We start from the raw sequence: 12,555 nt of genomic DNA, 5'->3' as shown, positions 1-12,555 counted from the left end.
CTCTGTTGCTGGTAACTACGTATTTGTTTTATTCCCCTTTTCTTCCCTTTTGGTAGCAAAGGATGCCAACTTTTCGTTAATAAACAGGTATTTTGCCAACAAGGTAGTGCAAGCATCCCAGATTATGTTCCCTCTGGGCAAAATTGCCAATATCTTTATTAGAAATTGTATATACTCCATCATTATGTAAGTTCCTTTAGCACATATTCTCAGATAAGAGCTTCTGGGAATTGGTAGATCTCTCCAGGGTGGTCAGTGCAGGTATTATGAGGCTTGGACTTTCTTCTGAGGCCTCCCTGCCTTGTTGAACTGAACCAGGACTTGCGGTGCCCATGGGTGCTCGCGAGGACTTGTTGGTTCCTGACTGGAGATTAAGAAGGAAAAGATTTTTTCATGGTTTTTGGACCAATGACCAGAAACATTTTTCAGTCCCTTTCTAGGTGTTGGCTCTCTTATATACTCTGCATGGATAAGTTTTTCTTTTTCTCTCTATATTTAACACTATAAAGGAGGGATAATGATAAATTAAGTCCAGGAATTTATCATGAGTAAGGTGATTATAAATTAAGAAAGGGTCCAAAGCTCAGAGGTGTGAGATGCTATCACCATCACCAAATATACAGTATATTATAATTTACATTTCTTCTTCTTTTTTTTTTTTTTTAGATGGAGTTTCGCTCTTGTTACCTAGGCTGGAGTACAATGGCACGATCTCGGCTCACCGCAACCTCCGCCTCCTGGGTTCAGGCAATTCTCCTGCTTCAGCCTCCTGAGTAGCTGGGGTTACAGGCACGTGCCACCATGCCCAGCTAGTTTTTTGTATTTTTAGTAGAGATGGGGTTTCACCATGTTGACCAGGATGGTCTTGATCTCTTGACCTCGTGATCCACCTGCCTCGGTCTCCCAAAGTGCTAGGATTACAGGCATGAGCCACCGCACTCGGCCCTATAATTTACATTTCTTAACCCTGCAGTTAAGCAGAAGCCAGTTAACTGGTTTTTCTGTTTATGAATTTCTTATCCTTGAGTGTTCACAGAAAAATGCCATTGTTTCAAGTCCAAAGCAGCAGATGTACCCAAATATTGTTTTGGGTTTTTTTCCCAAGATGGAGTCTTGCTCTGCTGCTGAGGCTGGAATGCAGTGGCATGATCTTGACTCACTGCAACCTCCACCTCCTGGGTCCAAGGGATTCTCCTGCCTCCACCTCCCAAGTAACTGGGACTACAGGCGTGCACCACCATGCCTGGCTAACTTTTGCATTTTTGATAGAGATGGGGTTTCACCATGTTGACCGGGTTGGTCTCAAACTCCTGACGTTAGATGATCCACCTCCCTCGGCCTCCCAAAGTGCTGGAGTTACAGGCGTGAACCACCGCACGCAGTCCAAATAGTCTTGATAAAGCAACAGGGAACCAACTAAATGTTGCAGCTCCTGTTATTGGTTCTTTGTTAAATTTAAACTTTCTGATGGGAAGTAATTTCTCTACAGAGCTCTCTGAAGCAATGTAAAACAGTTGTATCCATTAGGGTACATTTGCTGGGCAGGTACATTTACTGGCCAAGGACAGCTGCTTTGGAAACAGAAGACACTTGGTGGAGAGATGGAGATTGATTGATATGTTGATTGAAAATCTTTCTTTGATAATTCATTTGAAAGGTTATACATACAGATGGTAAACACTGAGAAACATTAAAGGCTATGTAGTAAAAAGGAATTTTTCCACCTGTAATCCTAGCACTTTGGGCGGCCAAGGTGGGTGGCTCACCTGAGGTTAGGAGTTCAAGACCAGCCTGGCCAACATGGTGAAACCACATCTCTACTAAAAATACAAAAATTAGCTGGGCAGGGTGGCAGATGCCTGTAATCCCAGCTACTTGGGAGGCTGAGGCAGGAGAATTGCTTGAACCTGGGAGGGAGGCGAAGGTTGTAGTGAGCCGAGGTTGTGCCACTGCACTGCAGCCTGGGTAACAGACCGGGACTCCGTCTCAAAAAAAAGGTAACATAGAAGATAGGGCAAAGGAAGCAATCAGATACATATTTATCTCTGGTGAGTAGAGGGATGACTTTGCTTCTGTCCCGTGTCGCCCGCACCTGTGAAGATAAGTTATCAATTTACATTGCCTCGGAAAACTTCAACAGAACTGCTTTAGGGTGGATCTTGGAGCCTACCAGGAATTTTCTTGTGGGAAAAATGTGAGGGAGGTGTGAAGCTTTTCATCTTTGCAGCCGCCTTACTTAGGAACCAAAATGAGAGGCAGGTGTGCATGACCCGGTTTCCAGCTTGACTTTTCCCTTTGGCTTAGTGAGTTTGGGGTCCCAAGACTTCTTTCCTTTCATAGTACATTGGTGTGATGAATCCTGCTGTTCGCATTTGGATGTTCAGGGTTGGGGAGGTGGAACATTCCAGTGAGCAACATGAGCAGCACATGGCTCAGAAAGGAAGGATGAAGCCTCCGCAGGATAGAACAGTGCCTTCCTGGGGGGTGAGGTAATTTTAAACTCTTACTTTCAGCCCCTCCCTTGTATACTGTTCAAGTTTTCTGTAAAAATAAAATTCAGATGCCTTGTTTACTTATTTTCTTGGCAATCTGTTGTCAGGACAACAAGATCTGTTTGCCTAGAATAGTATTTTCTGGTGTTCCTGGAGGAGAAAAATCCAAAAAACAAAACAAGTTCTTATTTTCATATTTCTAAGAAGAAAATGGGCACAGTGGCTCAAGCCTGTAATCCCAGAACTTTGGGAGGCCGAGGCAGGTGGATCACGAAGTCAAGAGATCGAGACTATCCTGGTCAACATGGTGAAACCCCGTCTCTACTAAAAATACAAAAAATTAGCTGGGCATGGTGGCGCGTGCCTGTAATCCCAGCTACTCAGGAGGCTGAGGCAGGAGAATTGCCTGAACCCAGGAGGCGGAGGTTGCCGTGTGCCGAGATGGCGCCATTGCACTCCAGCCTGGGTAACAAGAGCGAAACTGCATCTCAAAAAAAAAAAAAAAGAAAATGGTTTCCTTAAGTGAGATGATTCTTCTAAGAATTGCAACTGTGGGACTGGGTGCCGTGGCTCCAGCCTGTAATCTTAGCACTTTGGGAGGCCGAGGCGGCAGATCAACTGAAGTCAGGAGTTCAAGACCAGCTTGGCCAACATGGGGAAACCCTGTCTCTCCTAAAAATACAAAAAAATTAGCTGGGCATGGTGGTGCCTGCCTGTACTCCCAGCTACTCGGGAGGCTGAGGCAGGAGAATCGCTTGAATTCGGGAGGTGGAAGTTGCAGTGAGGCGAGATAGCACCGTTCCACTCCAGCTTGGACAAGAGGGAAACTCCATCTCAAAAAAAAAAAAAAAAAAATTGCAACTGCGATGTTTCTGCCTTGTTCTAATCCACTTTAGTTAAAGGCACACAAATTGATGGGGGTTTTAGCTCTGTGCAAAGTTAGCATCACTGAGGACTTTTCTACCAAGCACAGGGCTAATATCTTTACATGCATACATCATTACATTTAAACCTCATGGGAAACCTGTGAGCTAGATACTATTATTATCCCCATTTGACAGCTGATGAAACCAAATTGGGAGAGATCAAGTCATTTGCCCAAGGCCAATGGGATTCAGCTGGTAACTGAATCCCAGTGAAACTGGGATTTGAACCAAATCTGTCTGACTTCAGGGTCTTTGCTTTCACCCACAATGCGGAGAGTATACAAATGTTTCAGATATGGTACCTGCCTAGATGCCAGAAACAACATATAGGTCTATTTGGCAAGGCAAAATACAAGAGTGAAAAAGGAAGGAATAAGGAAGGAACGCGGCTGTGCATCACATAAATGGGACATCCCTTGCTTTAAGACCTCAGAGAGAGGAGAGGGCAGGGAGGGCCTGGCTCACAGCATTTCAGGAAACTGTATCAGGAAGAAGCAACTCTTGAGCCAGGGTTTGGATTTGTAGGGACACTTCCTAACCTTTCTTACTTAATTTTATACAGCTGTATGTAAAATTAAGTGTTTTCCATTTTTTTCTAAACCTTTTAGTTTACACAGCTGTGTGTTTATGTACGTTTCTGCCTGTGTGAGCTACGGTGTCCTAATAAAACATAGGCAATTTAGTAACATGATGTAAACATACAGAATTGTTTAACAAGTAGCAGGAAAAGACATCCAGTAACAGGAAAGGACACCCAAATCCATGTTGGTCACCTTAGGAAAGCAGGGTTGCCAAACTATTTATTGCTCATAGGCCAAATCTGTCATGCCACCTGGTTTTTATGGCCTGCTAAGAATGGTTTTTAGGCCAGGTGTGGTGGCTCACGCCTATAATCCCAGCACTTTGGGAGGCCGAGGCAGGTGGATCACGAGGTCAAGAGACCGAGACCATCCTGGTCAACAAGGTGAAACCCCGTCTCTACTAAAAATACAAAAATTAACTGGGCATGGCGGCGCATGCCTGTAGTCCCAGCTACTCCGGAGGCTGAGGCAGGAGAATTGCTTGAACCCAGGAGGCGGAGGTTGCGGTGAGCCAAGATCGTGCCATTGCACTCCAGTCTGGGTAACAAGAGCGAAACTCCGTCTCAAAAAAAAAAGAATGGTTTTTACATTTTTCTTTTTTCTTTTTGTCAAGATGGGTCTTCCCATGTTGTCCAGGCTGGTCTCAAACTTCTAGGCTCAAGTGATCCTCCCATACTGGCCTCCCAAAGTGTTGAGATTGTAATCACACATGTAGGGGTGAGCCACTACCGCTGGCCTTTCACATTTTTCAATGGTTAAAAATCAAAACAGTAATATTTTGTGACTTATGAAAATTGTATGAAATTCAGCTTTCCGTGTTTGTAAATAAAGTTTTATTGAAACACTGCCGCATGCATTCATTTACTATTTCCTGTGGCTGCTAGGAGGGCAGGGTTGAGTAGCCGCATTAGAGCGCCTATGGCTTGCAAAGCCTAAAATATTTACTATCTGGCCCTTTGCAAAGTTTGCTGACCCCTGCCTTACAGTCATAAATGCTCCAGATAATCTCCACCAGCTCTGATACATATCTGGGGAGGTGGGGAGGAGAAAATACAAGAATATAGAAAAGTACAGGACTGTGCATCCCTCATTCAGAACTGACTGTTGCTAACCGTTTGCCATTTGCCTCACAGCCATTTATTAGTACTAAGAGGGATAAAACTTGACGACATGCCTTATGCTCCCTGGCCTGTTCTGTGCCTACTTTCTTCTTGCAGCAGACTGTCACGAATTTAATGTATATTCTCCCCTGTGACTTTAAAAACACTTGTATGTAAGCATGTGTCCATGAACAGTATCCACAGTGTGGGATTGTAAGATACACACACACTGTGTATTGTGCTGTATTCTGCAACTTGCTTTTTTACTCAACATTCTGTTTTTGGGATTTCCTTATGTCAGCACAGATCTAATGCACCACTTTTATTTTTTGTTATTATTATTATTTTTTGAGATGGAATTTGCCCCTGTTGCCCAGGCTGGAGTGCAATGGCGCAATCTCGCCTCCCTGCAATCTATGCCTCCTGGGTTCAAGTGATGCTCCTGCCTCAGCCTTGAACTCCCAACCTCAGGTGATCCACTTGCCTTGGCCTCCTAAAGTGCTGGGATTACAGGCGTGAGCCACTGCACCTGGCTGTTATTATTTTTTAATTTTAATTTTAAAATATTTTGAGATGGTGTTTTGTTGCGCAGGCTGGAGCACAATGATGAGATTTTGGCTCACCGCAACCTCTGCCTCCTGGGTTTAAGCAATTCTCCTGCCACAGCCTCCTGAGTAGCTGGGATTACAGGTTTGCGCCACCACGGCCCGCTAAATTTTTGTATTTTTAGTAGAGATGGGATTTCTCCATGTTGGTTAGGCTGGTTTTGAACTCCCGACCTCAGGTGATCGGCCCGCCTTGGCCTCCCAAAGTGTTAGGATTACAGGCGTTAGCCACCGCACCCAGCATAATGCACCCCTTTTAACTATTAGACGGTATTCCATCAAACAACTGGAATGAGTTTCATTTATCCATTCCTTAGATGAACATACAGGAAGTTGTTCCCAGGTATTTTTCTTTTTTGAGACAGTCTTGGTCTGTTGCCCAGGCTAGAGTGTAGTGGTGTGATCTCTCTGCCTCTGGGTTAGCGATTCTCGTGCCTCAGCTTCTGGAGCAGCTGGGATTACAGGCATCCGCCACCACACCGGGCTAATTTTTGTATTTTTGATAGAGATGGGGTTTCACCGTGCTGGCCAGGCTAGTCTTGAACTCCTGGCCTCAAGTGATCTGCCTTCCTGGGCCTCCCAAAGTGCTGGGGTTACAGGTGTGAGCCACTGCGCCCGGCCTCAGGTTTTACTATTTCCAACAAATGTATGTATGTTGAGTAACATCAGAAGAGATGGATGGCCAAGTGCGTTGGCTGTAATCCCAGCATTTTGGGAGGCAGAGACAGAAGGATCCCCTGAGCCCAGGAATTCAAGACCAGTCGGGGCACCATAGGGAGAACGCTGTCTCTACAAAAAAAAAAAAAAAAAAAAAAATTAGCTGGGTGTGGTGGCATGTGCTTATAGTCCCAGCTACTCAGGAGGCTGAGGCTAGAGGATCACCTGAGCCTGGGGAGGTCAGGCGGCAGCGAGCCGTAATTGTGCCACTGAACTCCAGCTGGGCAACACAGAGAGAGCCTGTCTCCAAAAAAAGGGATTGGGTGAGGGTGAGGGTGGCGGTGGGAGTGGGAGTGGGGGTAGGAGTAGAAGTGGTCTTTTCATTGGCTCACTGCATGTGAGTGATCCTACAGCCTAGAAATACCGGAGCAGCTCATCGGTACGGGCTGGAAATCCACCCAGTTGACCAGAGGGCTTTGAACCTTTTATTAATTTGGAGGCTGACTCTTCTCTGAACTCGATTCCCTTTTGGCTGTTTGGCAGGGTCAACGAGACATTCCCTGGGTCGTTCGACGTGGCAGGAATTCAGGGAGCCCTCTAGGTCTTCTTTTCCCCTCTCCCCCGCACACTGCTGTTATCCCCAACACACACTTAAGGCTCCAGCAAAGTAGGTGCCAAAAAGGGGAGAATGGGAAGAATATGCTGTATCTCACAAAAAGCATCCAAGTAGTCGTCTGGCAAAGCCAGAACTTCAGTGGTGCATCCAGGTGGCCTGAGGATGGGAGAGGAACGCCTTCCTCCAGCCCTTAGGGTGGGCCCTGAGCAAGTGGTCAGTTGGGAGGTGGCTGCGGAAAGGGGTCCCCCAAGCCGGTGCCGAAAACTAGGCCGCATCCACCGCCCGGCGCCTAGCGCCGGGGCAGCAGCCGGGTCGCGAGGGGGTGCTCCGGATGTTCCCGCTGGCTTGGGGAACTTTCCCAGGGTCGGCCTGGCGGCGCCCTGCAGTCCCCGCATTTGGCTAAACAAAGCGAGGGTTGCCCGCGCGACCCGCCCGAGGGCGCCGCGGGAAGAACCTGGGCAGGTGCACGCCGCGGGCGAGCGAGGACAAAGTTGCGGCGCCCCATCCCGCGCTCTGCGCCCCGCCAGGCTCTCCCTGCCGCCGCCTCCAATCCTCCTGGCCGGGCCTCCCTTCCCTCGCTCTTCGCCTCCTCCCTTTCTTCTCCCTGCCCGCCGCCTCGCCGCTACTTTAGTCTTCGCAGGCTCTCGCCTTCCCACCCCCTCCCGGCGCGGGGTCGAGCGGGCGAGGGCGCGCAGGGGGCGGTGCGCGGCGGGCGCGGGCGTTTCCGCGCTCGGGTTTCCCGCGACCGTGGCCAATCCCGGCGCTGCCCGGGGCGGCGTCGCGCCCGAGCCGAGCCGGGCGGCTCCTCCCGCCCCCGCCCCCCGCGCGCCCGCCGGCCGGGCAGAGGAGAGGAGCGCGCGGCCGCGCAAAGCAAGCCGAGCGGAGCTGAGCCGAGCCGGGGGCGCAGAGCGCGGGAGGCGGCGGCGGCGCGGAGCCCAGGTGAGCCTGGCGGTAGCGGGGCCCAGGGCTGGGGACGCAGCCGCCGCGGCCCCGGGCGCCTGCTCCTTTTCCCTCTCAAGGCGGGGGACAGCCGCCGGGATGGCACACAAAGCCCCGAGGCTGGCCTGGGGCTCTTAACGCCGAGGGACCCCACGTGCGCCGCCCCACGCCCAGCCACGTGGAGGGACATCATCCCCAACACCCCTTCCCCCACGTCCTCAGTGCGCCCTGGGCCTCGGGATGGCCTCCTCAGCTGGGCCGCGCCCTGTCCGGGTGGCAGGGGCGGTCCTGGAGTTTGGAACCGCTGCCACTGGGGGCCGGGGCCGTCAGGGTTCGTGGAGGCGGCCGAGGCCCACCCCCTCGCGTTTGACAGGTGGGGAAACCTGGAGCGCTCCCGGGAAGAGAGCACCAGCGGACTTCAGGCACCCCCACCCCGCAGCCTGCCTATCTCGGGGCAAACCCAGGCCCTGGTGGCTTGGACACCAGGTGGCAGGACCCTAGGCCAGCAGTTGCGGGGACGTAGGGGACCTTTGGCTGTCTTCGGTCTGCCTTTTCACCACCCCAGCCGCACCTCTTTTCTCAGCCGGAGCCTCACAGGCTTCGTCCTTCTGACCTAAATTCACCTCGGGGCTGCAGTATGCTGTGAATGCAGAGAGGTGTCCGCCTGATTCTCAGGGACGCTGGACCCAGCCCCTCTTAGCATTGGGGCTCGGTGCCTGGGGTGCCACCCCACCCAGCCTTGAGCTTTTCCTGGCTTTCCCCCAGTCCCTGCACTGCCCAGTTGAGGAAGTGGGGTGCTTCCGCAGCTCTGCCAACCTGTCCCCCAGCCACTCTCACTTGGTGCCCCTCCAATCTCCCTCAGAAGGTTGAGGGGGAGAGATGGAGTTTTGGGGAGGGCATCTCAGTGCCATCAGCAAGAGAGGGGTACCTGGCCTCCACATGGGACCTGCAGTGTCCATCTTCCTACAGGCAACTTTTACCTTCTCCAACCTGGTGTTGGGAGTCCCCACGCAGGGGACAGAAACTTCAGGTGCCCTAGAGCTGTGCTGCCGTTAACCACTCCCCTCCCCTAGCTCTGCCTCCAGTGGAGAGAGAATAGGATGGCTTTATGTCCCCATAAGCTCCTTTGTTCCTTGGAGGAGGCGGGGGCTGCAGTAAGGGGAGGGCTTTGGGGGAGTCAGCCGCCCTCTTCCCTAATCACCCCACAAAAACGTGCAGTTTCGGAATAAACAGTGTGCAGGACACGCAAATGCAGCTTTAGGGTGAGCCCCTGATCCCCTTCCAGACTGCTACTCGTATACCCTTCCTGTGGAGGAAGCAGGCATTGATGAGGACGCGAAACACATTTTTGTAATGAAGAGTAACAGCCATCATTTGATGAGCCCCTAACTTGGATAATAATAATTCTTATTTTTTTTTAATTTATTGAGAGTGAGTCTTGCTCTGTTGCCCAGGCTGGAGTGTAGTGGCATGACCTCAGTTCCTGGGTTCAAGCGATTCTCGTGCCTCAGCCTTCCCAGTAGCTGGGACTATAGGCATCCTACACCATGCCTGGCTAAGTTTTGTATTTTTAGTAGAGACAGGGTTTCACCACGTTGGCCAGGCTGGTCTTAAACTTCTGACCTCAAGCGATCCACCTACCTCAGCCTCCCAAAGTGCTGGGATTATAGGCATGAGCCACCTGCGGGCCTAGACAATAATAATTACAATGTTAACAACTAATATCTATTGAGTTCTTGCTGCGTGCCAGATTCTGTGCTGTGTTGCTTGCATTATCTCATTTAATGCCTACCAAATCCTACAAAGCAGGGCATTCTAGACCTATTGTAGAGATTAGGAGACTGAGGTTTACAGAAATCCTGCAGTGTTGCTAGGATTTAGCCCCATTTTATGGAAGGGCTCAGAGAAGTTGAGCAGCCCAGGGTCATACAGCCAAGGCAGGCACGTCAGGCCTTAGAACCTTTGTGCTTTGCCACCTGTTCTAGAGCAGAGGCCCTTGCGAGGCTGCCCTCAGCTACTCGAGGAGCCCAGGTGCTTGTCTGTTTGCTGATGCAGCTCTATGCAGGGTCTGTAGTACTGCCCACCCTGAGACTTGCCTAGTGGGCTGGTAGCCAAAGATAGTCACTAGTAACCACGCACTAGTTCTCATCTGGGGGTGGCCCCACCCTCCTGACAAGGATTTGGAAAAGTATGGGGATGACGTTTGGTTGTCAAAATGATGCTAAGTCCCCCACTGTGAATGCATAAACTCTTCAAAAAAAAAAATGATGCTAAACACTCTTGGCTTTTAGTGGGCAGGACCCAGGTATGCCCACTAAAGTGTCCAGAGTCACGACGTAAAGCATCACCCTGCTCAAATGCCAGTAGCGCCACTGCTGAATAACGCCATAGGAAATGAGTGCTGTTGCAATGCTAGGAGCAGAGGGCATTGAGGGTTCTGGAGAAATCTCAGACTGGTGTGAATCTGGGAGGCTCCCTGAAGGAGGTATCATTTGTACAGAGCCTTTAAGGATGGGCCAGAAATCAGAGATTGGGTGGGAGTAGGAGAGGAAGAGCATGGGGCGGAATGACCTAGCAGAGGGAACTTTATACGGTAGCAGGGGGTTTCCTCTTTGAGAACCTCATCCTCGATGGAAGATGAGTGGCCAGACACCACTCTCAGGGGAAAGGACCAGGCCAAGTGGGGTAGGCCAAGCCTGTTTTGAAGGGATTTTGGCCCCAATTTTTTTTTTTTTTTTTTTGTGAGATGGAGTTTCAATCTTGTTACCCAGGCTGGAGTGCAATGGTGCGATCTTGGGTCACCGCAACCTCCGCCTCCTGGGTTCAGCCAATTCTCCTTCCTCAGCCTCCTGAGTAGCTGGGATTACAGGCACGCACCACCATGCCCAGCTAATTTTTTGTATTTTTAGTAGAGATGGGGTTTCACCATGTTGACCAGGATGGTCTCGATCTCTTGACCTCGTGATCCACCTGCCTCGGCCTCCCAAAGTGCTGGGATTACAGGCTTGAGCCACCACACCCGGTCTGCTTTGTTTTTTTGAGATGGATTTTCGCTCTTATGTCCCAAGCTGGAGTGCAATGGCACGATCTTGGCTCACTGCAACCTCCTCCTCCCAGGTTCAAGCGATTCTCCTTTCTCAGCCTCCAGAGCAGCTGGGAGTACAGGCGCATGCTACTAAGCCTGGCTAATTTTTTGTATTTTTAGTAGACACGCGGTTTCACCCTGTTGGCCAGGCTGGTCTCGAATTCCTGACCTCAGGTGATCTGCCTGCCTTAGCCTCTTTGGGTTGAGGCTGAGGCGGGAGGATCACCTGAGGTCAGGAGTTCAAGACCAGCCTGGCCAACAGGGTGAAACCTCATCTCTACCAAAAATACAAAAATTAGCCAGGTGTGATGGGGTGTGCCTGTGATTCCAGCTACTTGGGAGATTGAGGCAGGAGAATTGCTTGAACCGGGGAGGCAGAGGTTGCAGTGAGCCAGGATCGTGCCACTGAACTTTAGCCTGGGTGATAGAGTGAGACTCTGCCTTTAAAAACAAAAGGAGGAGGGGAAGCCAAGGAAGCCCTGAGAACTCAGGAAGAGAAGGTGCATCAGGAAAGGATACAGACCCCAGAGGACCTTGAGCCTTGATTTTCTCATCTGTGAAATGGAGCCACCCACACCTACCTAGAGGGTGGCTATAGAGTTGATCTTCTATATGGAAGTCCTCGGTACACAGCTCGGCTCAAGGTAATTGTTCCAAAAAGATCACATCCTCCCTTCCGCTCTGCACTCTGCCTCCCCAGTCTGAAACACGGTGCGGGGGGGAGTGGGGGTGCTCAGGGCCGGGGGGCGGGGTTCAGGAGCTGATCTCCGTTGGGCTTCCTGTCAGGCCAGCTTTCCATTTCTGCTTTCTTGGCAGGTATTCCTGGCAAAGCTACAGGACAGACTGGGCTGCCTCCACTCATGGCCACAGGGCCATGGCACTGTCTGTCTGGTTATGTTTTCTCTACTTTGTAGATTTATTTACTTGGAAAAAAAGTCTCACAAAATATATACTAATAAATCACATGGGGACCTGCATTTAACAAATCATGGCTGGGTACAGTGGCCCACAACTGTAATCCCAACACCTTTGGATGCCAAGGCAGGAGGATCACTTGAGCCCAAGAGTTCAAGACTAGCCTAGACCTTGTCTCTACAAAAAAATTTAAAAATATTAGCCAGGCGTGGTGGTGCAGGCGTGTAGTCCCAGCTACTTGGGGGCTGAGGCAGGAGGATCTCTTGAGCCTGGGAGGTTGAGGCTGCAGTAAGCCATGATGGCACTACTGCCTTTCAGCCTGGGCAACAGAGTGAGACCCCATCTCAGAAACAAAACCAAAACCAACAAATAAACATCATAACTGAAAATAATGGAACTGAATAAAATCTAGGCTGTCCCTGAAAAATCACACTTGTAATGAAATCTTGGCTGACTGCAGCCTCCATCTCCGGGGTTCAAGTGATTCTCCTGCCTCAGCCTCTGGAGCAGCTGGGATTACAGGTGTGCGCCACCACGCCTGGCTAATTTTTGTATTTTTAGTAGAGACAGGGTTTCACTATGTTAGTTAGGGTGGTCTTGAACTCCTGACCTCAAGTGATCCGCCCACCTGGGCCTCCC

The 12,555-nt window shown here is 50.4% G+C and overlaps 1 protein-coding gene across 6 annotated transcripts in view; it reads left to right on the top strand.

Moving 5' to 3' along the window:
- Positions 1–7,819: 7,819 nt before the first annotated feature.
- CAMKK2 (calcium/calmodulin dependent protein kinase kinase 2) overlaps positions 7,820–12,555 on the top strand; it is a 61,586-nt gene continuing 56,850 nt past the window's right edge. For all 6 annotated transcript variants that reach the window (XM_009004798.5, XM_009004797.5, XM_002753099.7 and 3 more), the window contains exon 1: positions 7,820–7,916. The gene's annotated coding sequence lies outside the window, so the exon portion shown is untranslated. The remainder of the gene's footprint in view (positions 7,917–12,555) is intronic.

Source organism: Callithrix jacchus, chromosome 9 (assembly GCF_049354715.1).
Source record: "Callithrix jacchus isolate 240 chromosome 9, calJac240_pri, whole genome shotgun sequence".
Taxonomy (NCBI): Eukaryota; Metazoa; Chordata; class Mammalia; order Primates; family Cebidae; genus Callithrix; species Callithrix jacchus.
The sequence above is the reverse complement of the archived record's forward strand: the minus strand, read 5'-3'. Positions and strand labels throughout refer to the sequence as shown.